This window comes from Garra rufa, unplaced genomic scaffold (assembly GCF_049309525.1).
Source record: "Garra rufa unplaced genomic scaffold, GarRuf1.0 hap1_unplaced_013, whole genome shotgun sequence".
Lineage (NCBI taxonomy): Eukaryota > Metazoa > Chordata > Actinopteri > Cypriniformes > Cyprinidae > Garra > Garra rufa.
The window spans coordinates 26,107-40,000 of NW_027394288.1; the positions used below are offsets into that span (position 1 = coordinate 26,107).

Consider the following 13,894-nt stretch of genomic DNA (forward strand, 5'->3'; position numbering starts at 1 on the left):
CAATACATACCACATTTTTGATAAAAACAAAGAATTAATAACTAAAACCTTCCCTTTTAAAAATAATCCTCTTAATTTCCAGAAATTTAATCTCTTCTCCATTCCTTTTAAAACCTCCTCCCATACCACTTCTCTTATTTCATTTTCATTTTCTCCAACCCTTATACCTAAAATTTTCATACTCTTCTTTTCTTCCTTAAATTGCATTTTATTCAGCAGATCATTCGGTAATCCAATTTTCATGTATGTAGTTTTTTCTTTATTAACTTTTGCCCCTGTTCCTTTACAATATCTTTCTAAAACTTCCATTGCTTTATCCATACTTTTAATATCTTTTACAAACAATGTTGTGTCATCTGCATATTGAAATATTTTTTGTTCTGATTCTTCTCCTTTTATGCGTATTCCTTTTATGTTCTTTTCCTGGTCTACTGCCAGCCCTAAAGCTTCAGATACTAAAGTGTATAATAATGCTGACATAGGACACCCTTGTCTGATTGATCTCGTTATTTTAAAATCTTTAGTTAAAAAACCATTCACTTTTACACAACTACTTATATCTGTATATAAACATTTTATCCATTTTAAAAAATTCTCCCCAAAACCAAATCTCTCCATCACATGTATCAAGTATTTGTGTTCAACTCTATCAAAAGCCTTTTCTAAATCCACACTTATTATATATCCTGTTTCTTTCTCCTCCTTCATGTACCATATCATATCTCTTATATTGTTAATGACATCAGTAATATCTCTTTTTAGAACAGCATATGCTTGATTTGTAGTAATTATATTTGGTACTACTATTTTCAATCGATTGGCTAAAATTTTGGCTAATATTTTATAATCTGTATTCAACATGCTTAGTGGTCTGTAGTTTTTCAGGTCTCTCTTATCACCTTTTTTCTTGTAAATTATTTTCACCATACCTTTCTTCATACTATTCGTTAAATTCCCTTTTTTAAAATTATCTATAAATATTTCATTTAAAATTGGACATAACACATCTTTAAAAACCTTATAAAATTCAGCTGTTAATCCATCTATTCCTGGACTTTTACCATTTTTCAGTTGATCAATTGCAATTCCTATTTCTAATTCCGTAATCTCACTCTCACACATTTCTTTGTCTCCCTCATTAACTTTAACCTGTATTTTACTTAATACAAATTCCTCATCTTCTAAAACTATCTCATTTTTGGTAAATAAATGCTTATAGAATTCTCTGACTTCTTCCAAAATTCCTGTTTTATCTTCTACAATCCTCGCATCTTCTGTTTTAATACTTTTTATTATATCTGCTCTCTGTCTTGTTTTTTCTAATTCATAAAAATATTTCGTACTTCTTTCTCCTTCTACAATGTCTTTCGCCCTACTTCTTATTATTGCTCCTTTACACTTCTCTTCTTCTATTTTCTTTAATTCTTCCTGTAATTCTATTATCTTATCAATATTTTCATCATGCTCATTTACTTTCCTCATTTCTTCATCCCACTCTTTTTTGATCTTATTTTCTTTCATCTTTTTGACTTTTTGCCATTTGTTTGAATATTCCATTGAGAATTTTTTTATTCTTTTTTTTAGAATGTCCCGCCAAAACCCTTTTTCCATTTCATACATTTCCTCATTTACACTATTAATTATTATACTTTCTATTTCCATTCTGTATATTTCATTTTTTAGAAGTTCTGCATTTAATATCCACACCCCTGGTCCTTTATCAGCCTCATTAAAATTCATCAATATCCATAAAAAATCATGATCACTCTCACTATAATTTTTGTAAGACGCCTTAGTGACATAATATGCTTCCTTTTTCTTACATAAAAATAAGTCTATTCTACTTTGCTTTAGAACTCTGTCAACAATTTGTCTTCTTGAATATTCTCTTTTCATACCATTCCTCTCTCTCCACACATCCACCATATTATATTTCTCCATTATGTTATGTAGTTCATTCCTCCCTCTATCTCTTCTAAATCCCATTGAATCATCTACATCAATTCTCTGTATTACAGTGTTAAAATCCCCTAACACCATAATGTTGTCATGTTTTTCTATTAACTCATTCATATCCCTGTAAAAATTAAATTTATCTCTTTCATCATTTGGTGCATGTATATTACACACTTTCATTTCTTTTCCATTACACACAAATTTAACAATTATTATTCTTCCCTTTGTGTCTTTATAATCTATATTTACTTCTTCAAATACTCCTTTTCTTATTAAAATAGCTACCCCTCTCTTCCTTTCCATATCACAGTTACTATATATTTCTCCGTTCCATAATTTTCTAATTTCATCACTTATTTTATCTTCCCATTTCGTTTCTTGTAAACATAGCACATCACATTTTTTGGTCAGACACATTAATCTTTCAAACTTTTGACATTTGGATAATCCTCTAGCATTCAGCGATACAATTGATATAGAGCTCATTAAAGAAAAGATTGGAAAAACCAAAAACCACCATTCAATCCGTTTCATTGTCTTTCAAAAAAGTATTTTTTACTTCACCCATTTCAGCTTTCCTCCTCTCCAGTCTTTCCTTTTGCTCTTCTCTTCTTATCTTCTGCCTTTTAAGAACCTGTTGAATGTCTAAGCCATCTTTTCTTGTTTTTACACATCTATTCAGTCTTTCTTTTCCTTTGTTTTCCATTCCACGAATTTCCCCCCCATTGTCTGCTCCTCTTACCTCAGTCAGTGTCTTTATTCCCTTATCCTCAGCTTTTTCTTTTTCTTGTCCTTTTTCGTAGTCCAGTTCATTAGTGTCCACATCGTCCTGTTCCTTAGAAAATCCTTCTTTAATCAAATTTATATCCTCTTTGTTCGCTCCTCCTCCCATCTCCATTCCTTGTTCTTCATCTTCCTTCTTTTCTTTATTCTCATCTATGTTGTTGTTCTCCTCTTCCTCGTCATCTTGTTTCTCGTCCTCTCCTTGCGTCTGCCTTTGTGAGTCATTTAACCTCTCAATTGTTGTAACTCCCATTACCTCTTGTATTTCCATTCCTGGATCTTCATTTTCCTCGTCTTCTATCTCGCATCTGCATCTTAACATTGTCTTTTGGCAGCCTTGGCACCGCGGGACTTTACAGTCTCGCGCATAATGCCCCTGCTCAAGACAATTTCTGCATGTGAATTGTGGGCAGTCCTTTTTTTCATGCTCCGGACTTACACAGATCCTGCATGTCTTCACTTGATTATCGTGAATCACTCTGAAGTACTGCACTCCTTCTTCAGTCCTGAAGCTTGTGTTGTATGGTAAAGACGTCACCTCTTGTGGAAACTTTACCCTCAAAAATCGTGTTCCGTCTGCCACCGTTGTCCCGGGATGATATCTTCTTCTTAGTGGTAGAATGGGAGTTACACCCCAATTGATTAGTTTTTGACTGATTTCCTCATCTTCTATATAGCTGGGCAGACTCAAGAAAGACACCATTCTTTCTGTTGCACACAATTTCCTTATCTCACATTCTTGTCCGTTTATCATTATTCCATTCAACAGCAAATCACAGTCCATCTCACTTTCCATAGTCATTTCAAAATCATAATTATTTTTTCTTCTCAGTCCGATCAATTTTCCCATTCCAACTTTCTCTTCAACTGCTTTAATTATCATTAGTATTGTTATATTTTCTATATCTTTAACAGTCATTGTTAATGTTGCTTCTTTCTTGTATTCCCTCTGATACCTTGTTTGTTTGCTTAATTTCTGTATCATTTGTTGTCGTTGAGATAAAACATTTCTTTTTTCTCCAACTTCTTTCTCAATTCCAATACCTTCAGTTGATTGTAGATCTCCTTTTCGTTCTTGTCCAGTTGTTTTTCTTTCTTGTTTCCTCCTTGAAACCACCGTCGCCCACGTTTCATTATTGTTTTCTCCATGTCTTTCATTTATATTCCTTTCAGTTATGTCTGCAACAAATCCTGGTTCCGCATTTCCCATCTCATGTTGTTTTACCAGTCCGTGTTCTTTGTCCATTAAATCCATATTTTGGTTGTCTCAAACCCCAAACAGAAAGACCTGTTTGGGGTTAAAAAAAACCTTCCTCAAAAAAAACTTTTTCTAACTAAAAAACAAACAAAATAAATGTGAAAAAACACCCAGAAAAATGGTGAGCCTATCTCACCTACTGCACACTACAAACTGCCAACTCACTTCCTGTTTGCTCTCTAGCGCCTCAGGTGGGGGTATGGCCGTAAGCGAGGGCTGCTCCAAAAAGTGGGCTATTTAAAGATCAGCCTCCGTAAAAGCCAGCATATTAGATAAATAGTGAAGAAAAGGCAAAAGCTTACAGCACCTGGTATTCCCAGGCGGTCTCCCATAAAAGTGTAACAATCGGCCTTATCAGCCGAGTTACAAGACTAAAATGGGGTCAGATTTAACTGTGAGAGATGACTAGTGGTTAAAAGAATGAGACATAAAAGAAAATTGGTTTAAATAGATTTGGTGTATTTACAAGGTTCACATAAAAGACTTTAAAACAACACGATAAAACTAGGTAAACTCTGTTAAAAGAATACAGTTCATTTGTCCATACCCTAAAAACAGGTAAACTCTGTTAAAAGAATACAGTTCATTTGTCCATACCCTAAAAACAGTCCAAGAACCCCAGTGTGTTGATAAGTCCAATGTGAGTGTCCACCAGTGTATATACAATCCACAGAAAGTGTAATCCAAAATTTGCAGGTGGTGAATGGAAAGGTGAGCTCTAAAATTAGCAACTCCTCAATCCAACAGTTTGGTGACTGTCCTTTGTTTGTCATGCTGCTCTCTTATACAGTTGTACTTCCTGCTTCCTGTCATGTGTCTAGTCACATGACAGGCCAACCATCCATTTATTAAAGACACATACACTTAAAATGTTAAGAGTAATAAAATGGCCTAAAAAACATGTAAAACACTTAAAACTCTATAATACATGTAAATGATTGTAATAAATAGAGCGGTAAAACACGTCTTTCTAAAAGCCAGCATAATATATTAATAGTGAAGAAAAGGCAAAAGCTTACAGCACCTGGTATACCCAGGCGGTCTCCCATCCAAGTACTAACCAGGCCCGACGCTGCATAGCTTCCGAGATCAGACGAGATCGGGCGCTCTCAGCGCGGTATGGCCATAAGCGAGGGCTGCTCCAAAAAGTGGGCTATTTAAAGATCAGCCTCCGTAAAAGCCAGCATATTATATAAATAGTGAAGAAAAGGCAAAAGCTTACAGCACCTGGTATTCCCAGGCGGTCTCCCATCCAAGTACTAACCAGGCCCGACGCTGCTTAGCTTCCGAGATCAGACGAGATCAGGCGCTCTCAGCGCGGTATGGCCATAAGCGAGGGCTGCTCCAAAAAGTGGGCTATTTAAAGATCAGCCTCCGTAAAAGCCAGCATATTATATAAATAGTGAAGAAAAGGCAAAAGCTTACAGCACCTGGTATTCCCAGGCGGTCTCCCATAAAAGTGTAACAATCGGCCTTATCAGCCGAGTTACAAGACTAAAATGGGGTCAGATTTAACTGTGAGAGATGACTAGTGGTTAAAAGAATGAGACATAAAAGAAAATTGGTTTAAATAGATTTGGTGTATTTACAAGGTTCACATAAAAGACTTTAAAACAACACGATAAAACTAGGTAAACTCTGTTAAAAGAATACAGTTCATTTGTCCATACCCTAAAAACAGGTAAACTCTGTTAAAAGAATACAGTTCATTTGTCTATACCCTAAAAACAGTCCAAGAACCCCAGTGTGTTGATAAGTCCAATGTGAGTGTCCACCAGTGTATATACAATCCACAGAAAGTGTAATCCAAAGTTTGCAGGTGGTGAATGGAAAGGTGAGCTCTAAAATTAGCAACTCCTCAATCCAACAGTTTGGTGACTGTCCTTTGTTTGTCATACTGCTCTCTTATACAGTTGTACTTCCTGCTTCCTGTCATGTGTCTAGTCACATGACAGGCCAACCATCCATTTATTAAAGACACATACACTTAAAATGTTAAGAGTAATAAAATGGCCTAAAAAACATGTAAAAAACTTAAAACTCTATAATACATGTAAATGATTGTAATAAATAGAGCGGTAAAACACGTCTTTCTAAAAGCCAGCATATTATATAAATAGTGAAGAAAAGGCAAAAGCTTACAGCACCTGGTATTCCCAGGCGGTCTCCCATCCAAGTACTAACCAGGCCCGACGCTGCTTAGCTTCCGAGATCAGACGAGATCGGGCGCTCTCAGCGCGGTATGGCCATAAGCGAGGTCTGCTCCAAAAAGTGGGCTATTTAAAGATCAGCCTCCGTAAAAGCCAGCATATTATATAAATAGTGAAGAAAAGGCAAAAGCTTACAGCACCTGGTATTCCCAGGCGGTCTCCCATCCAAGTACTAACCAGGCCCGACGCTGCTTAGCTTCCAAGATCAGACGCGATCGGGCGCTCTCAGCGCGGTATGGCCATAAGCGAGGGCTGCTCCAAAAAGTGGGCTATTTAAAGATCAGCCTCCGTAAAAGCCAGCATATTATATAAATAGTGAAGAAAAGGCAAAAGCTTACAGCACCTGGTATTCCCAGGCGGTCTCCCATAAAAGTGTAACAATCGGCCTTATCAGCCGAGTTACAAGACTAAAATGGGGTCAGATTTAACTGTGAGAGATGACTAGTGGTTAAAAGAATGAGACATAAAAGAAAATTGGTTTAAATAGATTTGGTGTATTTACAAGGTTCACATAAAAGACTTTAAAACAACACGATAAAACTAGGTAAACTCTGTTAAAAGAATACAGTTCATTTGTCCATACCCTAAAAACAGGTAAACTCTGTTAAAAGAATACAGTTCATTTGTCCATACCCTAAAAACAGTCCAAGAACCCCAGTGTGTTGATAAGTCCAATGTGAGTGTCCACCAGTGTATATACAATCCACAGAAAGTGTAATCCAAAGTTTGCAGGTGGTGAATGGAAAGGTGAGCTCTAAAATTAGCAACTCCTCAATCCAACAGTTTGGTGACTGTCCTTTGTTTGTCATGCTGCTCTCTTATACAGTTGTACTTCCTGCTTCCTGGCATGTGTCTAGTCACATGACAGGCCAACCATCCATTTATTAAAGACACATACACTTAAAATGTTAAGAGTAATAAAATGGCCTAAAAAACATGTAAAACACTTAAAACTCTATAATACATGTAAATGATTGTACAAAATAGAGCGGTAAAACACGTCTTTCTAAAAGCCAGCATATTATATAAATAGTGAAGAAAAGGCAAAAGCTTACAGCACCTGGTATTCCCAGGCGGTCTCCCAACCAAGTACTAACCAGGCCCGACGCTGCTTAGCTTCCGAGATCAGACGAGATCGGGCGCTCTCAGCGCGGTATGGCCATAAGCGAGGGCTGCTCCAAAAAGTGGGCTATTTAAAGATCAGCCTCCGTAAAAGCCAGCATATTATATAAATAGTGAAGAAAAGGCAAAAGCTTACAGCACCTGGTATTCCCAGGCGGTCTCCCATCCAAGTACTAACCAGGCCCGACGCTGCTTAGCTTCCGAGATCAGACGAGATCGGGCGCTCTCAGCGCGGTATGGCCATAAGCGAGGTCTGCTCCAAAAAGTGGGCTATTTAAAGATCAGCCTCCGTAAAAGCCAGCATATTATATAAATAGTGAAGAAAAGGCAAAAGCTTACAGCACCTGGTATTCCCAGGCGGTCTCCCATCCAAGTACTAACCAGGCCCGATGCTGCTTAGCTTCCGAGATCAGACGCGATCGGGCGCTCTCAGCGCGGTATGGCCATAAGCGAGGGCTGCTCCAAAAAGTGGGCTATTTAAAGATCAGCCTCCGTAAAAGCCAGCATATTATATAAATAGTGAAGAAAAGGCAAAAGCTTACAGCACCTGGTATTCCCAGGCGGTCTCCCATAAAAGTGTAACAATCGGCCTTATCAGCCGAGTTACAAGACTAAAATGGGGTCAGATTTAACTGTGAGAGATGACTAGTGGTTAAAAGAATGAGACATAAAAGAAAATTGGTTTAAATAGATTTGGTGTATTTACAAGGTTCACATAAAAGACTTTAAAACAACACGATAAAACTAGGTAAACTCTGTTAAAAGAATACAGTTCATTTGTCCATACCCTAAAAACAGGTAAACTCTGTTAAAAGAATACAGTTCATTTGTCCATACCCTAAAAACAGTCCAAGAACCCCAGTGTGTTGATAAGTCCAATGTGAGTGTCCACCAGTGTATATACAATCCACAGAAAGTGTAATCCAAAGTTTGCAGGTGGTGAATGGAAAGGTGAGCTCTAAAATTAGCAACTCCTCAATCCAACAGTTTGGTGACTGTCCTTTGTTTGTCATGCTGCTCTCTTATACAGTTGTACTTCCTGCTTCCTGGCATGTGTCTAGTCACATGACAGGCCAACCATCCATTTATTAAAGACACATACACTTAAAATGTTAAGAGTAATAAAATGGCCTAAAAAACATGTAAAACACTTAAAACTCTATAATACATGTAAATGATTGTAATAAATAGAGCGGTAAAACACGTCTTTCTAAAAGCCAGCATATTATATAAATAGTGAAGAAAAGGCAAAAGCTTACAGCACCTGGTATTCCCAGGCGGTCTCCCAACCAAGTACTAACCAGGCCCGACGCTGCTTAGCTTCCGAGATCAGACGAGATCGGGCGCTCTCAGCGCGGTATGGCCATAAGCGAGGGCTGCTCCAAAAAGTGGGCTATTTAAAGATCAGCCTCCGTAAAAGCCAGCATATTATATAAATAGTGAAGAAAAGGCAAAAGCTTACAGCACCTGGTATTCCCAGGCGGTCTCCCATCCAAGTACTAACCAGGCCCGACGCTGCTTAGCTTCCGAGATCAGACGAGATCGGGCGCTCTCAGCGCGGTATGGCCATAAGCGAGGTCTGCTCCAAAAAGTGGGCTATTTAAAGATCAGCCTCCGTAAAAGCCAGCATATTATATAAATAGTGAAGAAAAGGCAAAAGCTTACAGCACCTGGTATTCCCAGGCGGTCTCCCATCCAAGTACTAACCAGGCCCGACGCTGCTTAGCTTCCGAGATCAGACGCGATCGTGCGCTCTCAGCGCGGTATGGCCATAAGCGAGGGCTGCTCCAAAAAGTGGGCTATTTAAAGATCAGCCTCCGTAAAAGCCAGCATATTATATAAATAGTGAAGAAAAGGCAAAAGCTTACAGCACCTGGTATTCCCAGGCGGTCTCCCATAAAAGTGTAACAATCGGCCTTATCAGCCGAGTTACAAGACTAAAATGGGGTCAGATTTAACTGTGAGAGATGACTAGTGGTTAAAAGAATGAGACATAAAAGAAAATTGGTTTAAATAGATTTGGTGTATTTACAAGGTTCACATAAAAGACTTTAAAACAACACGATAAAACTAGGTAAACTCTGTTAAAAGAATACAGTTCATTTGTCCATACCCTAAAAACAGGTAAACTCTGTTAAAAGAATACAGTTCATTTGTCCATACCCTAAAAACAGTCCAAGAACCCCAGTGTGTTGATAAGTCCAATGTGAGTGTCCACCAGTGTATATACAATCCACAGAAAGTGTAATCCAAAATTTGCAGGTGGTGAATGGAAAGGTGAGCTCTAAAATTAGCAACTCCTCAATCCAACAGTTTGGTGACTGTCCTTTGTTTGTCATGCTGCTCTCTTATACAGTTGTACTTCCTGCTTCCTGTCATGTGTCTAGTCACATGACAGGCCAACCATCCATTTATTAAAGACACATACACTTAAAATGTTAAGAGTAATAAAATGGCCTAAAAAACATGTAAAACACTTAAAACTCTATAATACATGTAAATGATTGTAATAAATAGAGCGGTAAAACACGTCTTTCTAAAAGCCAGCATATTATATAAATAGTGAAGAAAAGGCAAAAGCTTACAGCACCTGGTATTCCCAGGCGGTCTCCCATCCAAGTACTAACCAGGCCCGACGCTGCTTAGCTTCCGAGATCAGACGAGATCTGGCGCTCTCAGCGCGGTATGGCCATAAGCGAGGGCTGCTCCAAAAAGTGGGCTATTTAAAGATCAGCCTCCGTAAAAGCCAGCATATTATATAAATAGTGAAGAAAAGGCAAAAGCTTACAGCACCTGGTATTCCCAGGCGGTCTCCCATAAAAGTGTAACAATCGGCCTTATCAGCCGAGTTACAAGACTAAAATGGGGTCAGATTTAACTGTGAGAGATGACTAGTGGTTAAAAGAATGAGACATAAAAGAAAATTGGTTTAAATAGATTTGGTGTATTTACAAGGTTCACATAAAAGACTTTAAAACAACACGATAAAACTAGGTAAACTCTGTTAAAAGAATACAGTTCATTTGTCCATACCCTAAAAACAGGTAAACTCTGTTAAAAGAATACAGTTCATTTGTCCATACCCTAAAAACAGTCCAAGAACCCCAGTGTGTTGATAAGTCCAATGTGAGTGTCCACCAGTGTATATACAATCCACAGAAAGTGTAATCCAAAATTTGCAGGTGGTGAATGGAAAGGTGAGCTCTAAAATTAGCAACTCCTCAATCCAACAGTTTGGTGACTGTCCTTTGTTTGTCATGCTGCTCTCTTATACAGTTGTACTTCCTGCTTCCTGTCATGTGTCTAGTCACATGACAGGCCAACCATCCATTTATTAAAGACACATACACTTAAAATGTTAAGAGTAATAAAATGGCCTAAAAAACATGTAAAACACTTAAAACTCTATAATACATGTAAATGATTGTAATAAATAGAGCGGTAAAACACGTCTTTCTAAAAGCCAGCATATTATATAAATAGTGAAGAAAAGGCAAAAGCTTACAGCACCTGGTATTCCCAGGCGGTCTCCCATCCAAGTACTAACCAGGCCCGACGCTGCTTAGCTTCCGAGATCAGACGAGATCGGGCGCTCTCAGCGCGGTATGGCCATAAGCGAGGGCTGCTCCAAAAAGTGGGCTATTTAAAGATCAGCCTCCGTAAAAGCCAGCATATTATATAAATAGTGAAGAAAAGGCAAAAGCTTACAGCACCTGGTATTCCCAGGCGGTCTCCCATAAAAGTGTAACAATCGGCCTTATCAGCCGAGTTACAAGACTAAAATGGGGTCAGATTTAACTGTGAGAGATGGCTAGTGGTTAAAAGAATGAGACATAAAAGAAAATTGGTTTAAATAGATTTGGTGTATTTACAAGGTTCACATAAAAGACTTTAAAACAACACGATAAAACTAGGTAAACTCTGTTAAAAGAATACAGTTCATTTGTCCATACCCTAAAAACAGGTAAACTCTGTTAAAAGAATACAGTTCATTTGTCCATACCCTAAAAACAGTCCAAGAACCCCAGTGTGTTGATAAGTCCAATGTGAGTGTCCACCAGTGTATATACAATCCACAGAAAGTGTAATCCAAAGTTTGCAGGTGGTGAATGGAAAGGTGAGCTCTAAAATTAGCAACTCCTCAATCCAACAGTTTGGTGACTGTCCTTTGTTTGTCATGCTGCTCTCTTATACAGTTGTACTTCCTGCTTCCTGTCATGTGTCTAGTCACATGACAGGCCAACCATCCATTTATTAAAGACACATACACTTAAAATGTTAAGAGTAATAAAATGGCCTAAAAAACATGTAAAACACTTAAAACTCTATAATACATGTAAATGATTGTAATAAATAGAGCGGTAAAACACGTCTTTCTAAAAGCCAGCATAATATATAAATAGTGAAGAAAAGGCAAAAGCTTACAGCACCTGGTATTCCCAGGCGGTCTCCCATCCAAGTACTAACCAGGCCCGACGCTGCTTAGCTTCCGAGATCAGACGAGATCGGGCGCTCTCAGCGCGGTATGGCCATAAGCCAGGGTTGCTCCAAAAAGTGGGCTATTTAAAGATCAGCCTCCGTAAAAGCCAGCATATTATATGAATAGTGAAGAAAAGGCAAAAGCTTACAGCACCTGGTATTCCCAGGCGGTCTCCCATAAAAGTGTAACAATCGGCCTTATCAGCCGAGTTACAAGACTAAAATGGGGTCAGATTTAACTGTGAGAGATGACTAGTGGTTAAAAGAATGAGACATAAAAGAAAATTGGTTTAAATAGATTTGGTGTATTTACAAGGTTCACATAAAAGACTTTAAAACAACACGATAAAACTAGGTAAACTCTGTTAAAAGAATACAGTTCATTTGTCCATACCCTAAAAACAGGTAAACTCTGTTAAAAGAATACAGTTCATTTGTCCATACCCTAAAAACAGTCCAAGAACCCCAGTGTGTTGATAAGTCCAATGTGAGTGTCCACCAGTGTATATACAATCCACAGAAAGTGTAATCCAAAGTTTGCAGGTGGTGAATGGAAAGGTGAGCTCTAAAATTAGCAACTCCTCAATCCAACAGTTTGGTGACTGTCCTTTGTTTGTCATGCTGCTCTCTTATACAGTTGTACTTCCTGCTTCCTGTCATGTGTCTAGTCACATGACAGGCCAACCATCCATTTATTAAAGACACATACACTTAAAATGTTAAGAGTAATAAAATGGCCTAAAAAACATGTAAAACACTTAAAACTCTATAATACATTTAAATGATTGTAATAAATAGAGCGGTAAAACACGTCTTTCTAAAAGCCAGCATATTATATAAATAGTGAAGAAAAGGCAAAAGCTTACAGCACCTGGTATTCCCAGGCGGTCTCCCATCCAAGTAGTAAACAGGCCCGACGCTGCTTAGCTTCCGAGATCAGACAAGATCGGGCGCTCTCAGCGCGGTATGGCCATAAGCGAGGGCTGCTCCAAAAAGTGGGCTATTTAAAGATCAGCCTCCGTAAAAGCCAGCTTATTATATAAATAGTGAAGAAAAGGCAAAAGCTTACAGCACCTGGTATTCCCAGGCGGTCTCCCAGCCAAGTACTAACCAGGCCCGACGCTGCTTAGCTTCCGAGATCAGACGCGATCGGGCGCTCTCAGCGCGGTATGGCCATAAGCGAGGGCTGCTCCAAAAAGTGGGCTATTTAAAGATCAGCCTCCGTAAAAGCCAGCATATTATATAAATAGTGAAGAAAAGGCAAAAGCTTACAGCACCTGGTATTCCCAGGCGGTCTCCCATAAAAGTGTAACAATCGGCCTTATCAGCCGAGTTACAAGACTAAAATGGGGTCAGATTTAACTGTGAGAGATGACTAGTGGTTAAAAGAATGAGACAAAAAAGAAAATTGGTTTAAATAGATTTGGTGTATTTAAAAGGTTCACATAAAAGACTTTAAAACAACACGATAAAACTAGGTAAACTCTGTTAAAAGAATACAGTTCATTTGTCCATACCCTAAAAACAGGTAAACTCTGTTAAAAGAATACAGTTCATTTGTCCATACCCTAAAAACAGTCCAAGAACCCCAGTGTGTTGATAAGTCCAATGTGAGTGTCCACCAGTGTATATACAATCCACAGAAAGTGTAATCCAAAGTTTGCAGGTGGTGAATGGAAAGGTGAGCTCTAAAATTAGCAACTCCTCAATCCAACAGTTTGGTGACTGTCCTTTGTTTGTCATGCTGCTCTCTTATACAGTTGTACTTCCTGCTTCCTGTCATGTGTCTAGTCACATGACAGGCCAACCATCCATTTATTAAAGACACATACACTTAAAATGTTAAGAGTAATAAAATGGCCTAAAAAACATGTAAAACACTTAAAACTCTATAATACATGTAAATGATTGTAATAAATAGAGCGGTAAAACACGTCTTTCTAAAAGCCAGCATAATATATAAATAGTGAAGAAAAGGCAAAAGCTTACAGAACCTGGTATTCCCAGGCGGTCTCCCATCCAAGTACTAACCAGGCCCGACGCTGCTTAGCTTCCGAGATCAGACGAGATCGGGCGCTCTCAGCGC

The 13,894-nt window shown here is 38.4% G+C and overlaps 16 non-coding genes across 16 annotated transcripts in view; all 16 read right to left on the minus strand.

Annotated features, from left to right (window-relative positions):
* Nucleotides 1-5,009: 5,009 nt before the first annotated feature.
* Nucleotides 5,010-5,128, minus strand: LOC141315191 (5S ribosomal RNA). The gene has a single exon (XR_012350734.1). It is a non-coding gene; the product is annotated as a 5S ribosomal RNA (ribosomal RNA).
* Nucleotides 5,129-5,212: 84 nt separating this feature from the next.
* On the minus strand, nt 5,213-5,331 carry LOC141315010 (5S ribosomal RNA). Its single transcript, XR_012350553.1, has one exon. It is a non-coding gene; the product is annotated as a 5S ribosomal RNA (ribosomal RNA).
* An 801-nt stretch (nt 5,332-6,132) lies between these two features.
* LOC141314937 (5S ribosomal RNA) lies at nt 6,133-6,251 on the minus strand. Its single transcript, XR_012350481.1, has one exon. It is a non-coding gene; the product is annotated as a 5S ribosomal RNA (ribosomal RNA).
* An 84-nt stretch (nt 6,252-6,335) lies between these two features.
* Nucleotides 6,336-6,454, minus strand: LOC141315131 (5S ribosomal RNA). The gene has a single exon (XR_012350673.1). It is a non-coding gene; the product is annotated as a 5S ribosomal RNA (ribosomal RNA).
* An 801-nt stretch (nt 6,455-7,255) lies between these two features.
* On the minus strand, nt 7,256-7,374 carry LOC141314969 (5S ribosomal RNA). The gene has a single exon (XR_012350513.1). It is a non-coding gene; the product is annotated as a 5S ribosomal RNA (ribosomal RNA).
* Nucleotides 7,375-7,458: 84 nt separating this feature from the next.
* Nucleotides 7,459-7,577, minus strand: LOC141314949 (5S ribosomal RNA). The gene has a single exon (XR_012350493.1). It is a non-coding gene; the product is annotated as a 5S ribosomal RNA (ribosomal RNA).
* Nucleotides 7,578-7,661: 84 nt separating this feature from the next.
* On the minus strand, nt 7,662-7,780 carry LOC141315150 (5S ribosomal RNA). The gene has a single exon (XR_012350692.1). It is a non-coding gene; the product is annotated as a 5S ribosomal RNA (ribosomal RNA).
* Nucleotides 7,781-8,581: 801 nt separating this feature from the next.
* On the minus strand, nt 8,582-8,700 carry LOC141314970 (5S ribosomal RNA). The gene has a single exon (XR_012350514.1). It is a non-coding gene; the product is annotated as a 5S ribosomal RNA (ribosomal RNA).
* Nucleotides 8,701-8,784: 84 nt separating this feature from the next.
* LOC141314962 (5S ribosomal RNA) lies at nt 8,785-8,903 on the minus strand. The gene has a single exon (XR_012350505.1). It is a non-coding gene; the product is annotated as a 5S ribosomal RNA (ribosomal RNA).
* An 84-nt stretch (nt 8,904-8,987) lies between these two features.
* Nucleotides 8,988-9,106, minus strand: LOC141315161 (5S ribosomal RNA). The gene has a single exon (XR_012350703.1). It is a non-coding gene; the product is annotated as a 5S ribosomal RNA (ribosomal RNA).
* Nucleotides 9,107-9,907: 801 nt separating this feature from the next.
* On the minus strand, nt 9,908-10,026 carry LOC141315088 (5S ribosomal RNA). Its single transcript, XR_012350630.1, has one exon. It is a non-coding gene; the product is annotated as a 5S ribosomal RNA (ribosomal RNA).
* Nucleotides 10,027-10,827: 801 nt separating this feature from the next.
* Nucleotides 10,828-10,946, minus strand: LOC141314975 (5S ribosomal RNA). The gene has a single exon (XR_012350518.1). It is a non-coding gene; the product is annotated as a 5S ribosomal RNA (ribosomal RNA).
* Nucleotides 10,947-11,747: 801 nt separating this feature from the next.
* On the minus strand, nt 11,748-11,866 carry LOC141314987 (5S ribosomal RNA). The gene has a single exon (XR_012350530.1). It is a non-coding gene; the product is annotated as a 5S ribosomal RNA (ribosomal RNA).
* Nucleotides 11,867-12,667: 801 nt separating this feature from the next.
* On the minus strand, nt 12,668-12,786 carry LOC141315211 (5S ribosomal RNA). Its single transcript, XR_012350754.1, has one exon. It is a non-coding gene; the product is annotated as a 5S ribosomal RNA (ribosomal RNA).
* An 84-nt stretch (nt 12,787-12,870) lies between these two features.
* Nucleotides 12,871-12,989, minus strand: LOC141315064 (5S ribosomal RNA). The gene has a single exon (XR_012350607.1). It is a non-coding gene; the product is annotated as a 5S ribosomal RNA (ribosomal RNA).
* An 801-nt stretch (nt 12,990-13,790) lies between these two features.
* The window catches only part of LOC141315111 (5S ribosomal RNA), a 119-nt gene continuing 15 nt past the window's right edge, over nt 13,791-13,894 (minus strand). Inside the window, exon 1 of the ribosomal RNA XR_012350654.1 lies at nt 13,791-13,894. This exon is cut by the window's right edge and continues 15 nt beyond it. This is a non-coding gene — a ribosomal RNA (5S ribosomal RNA).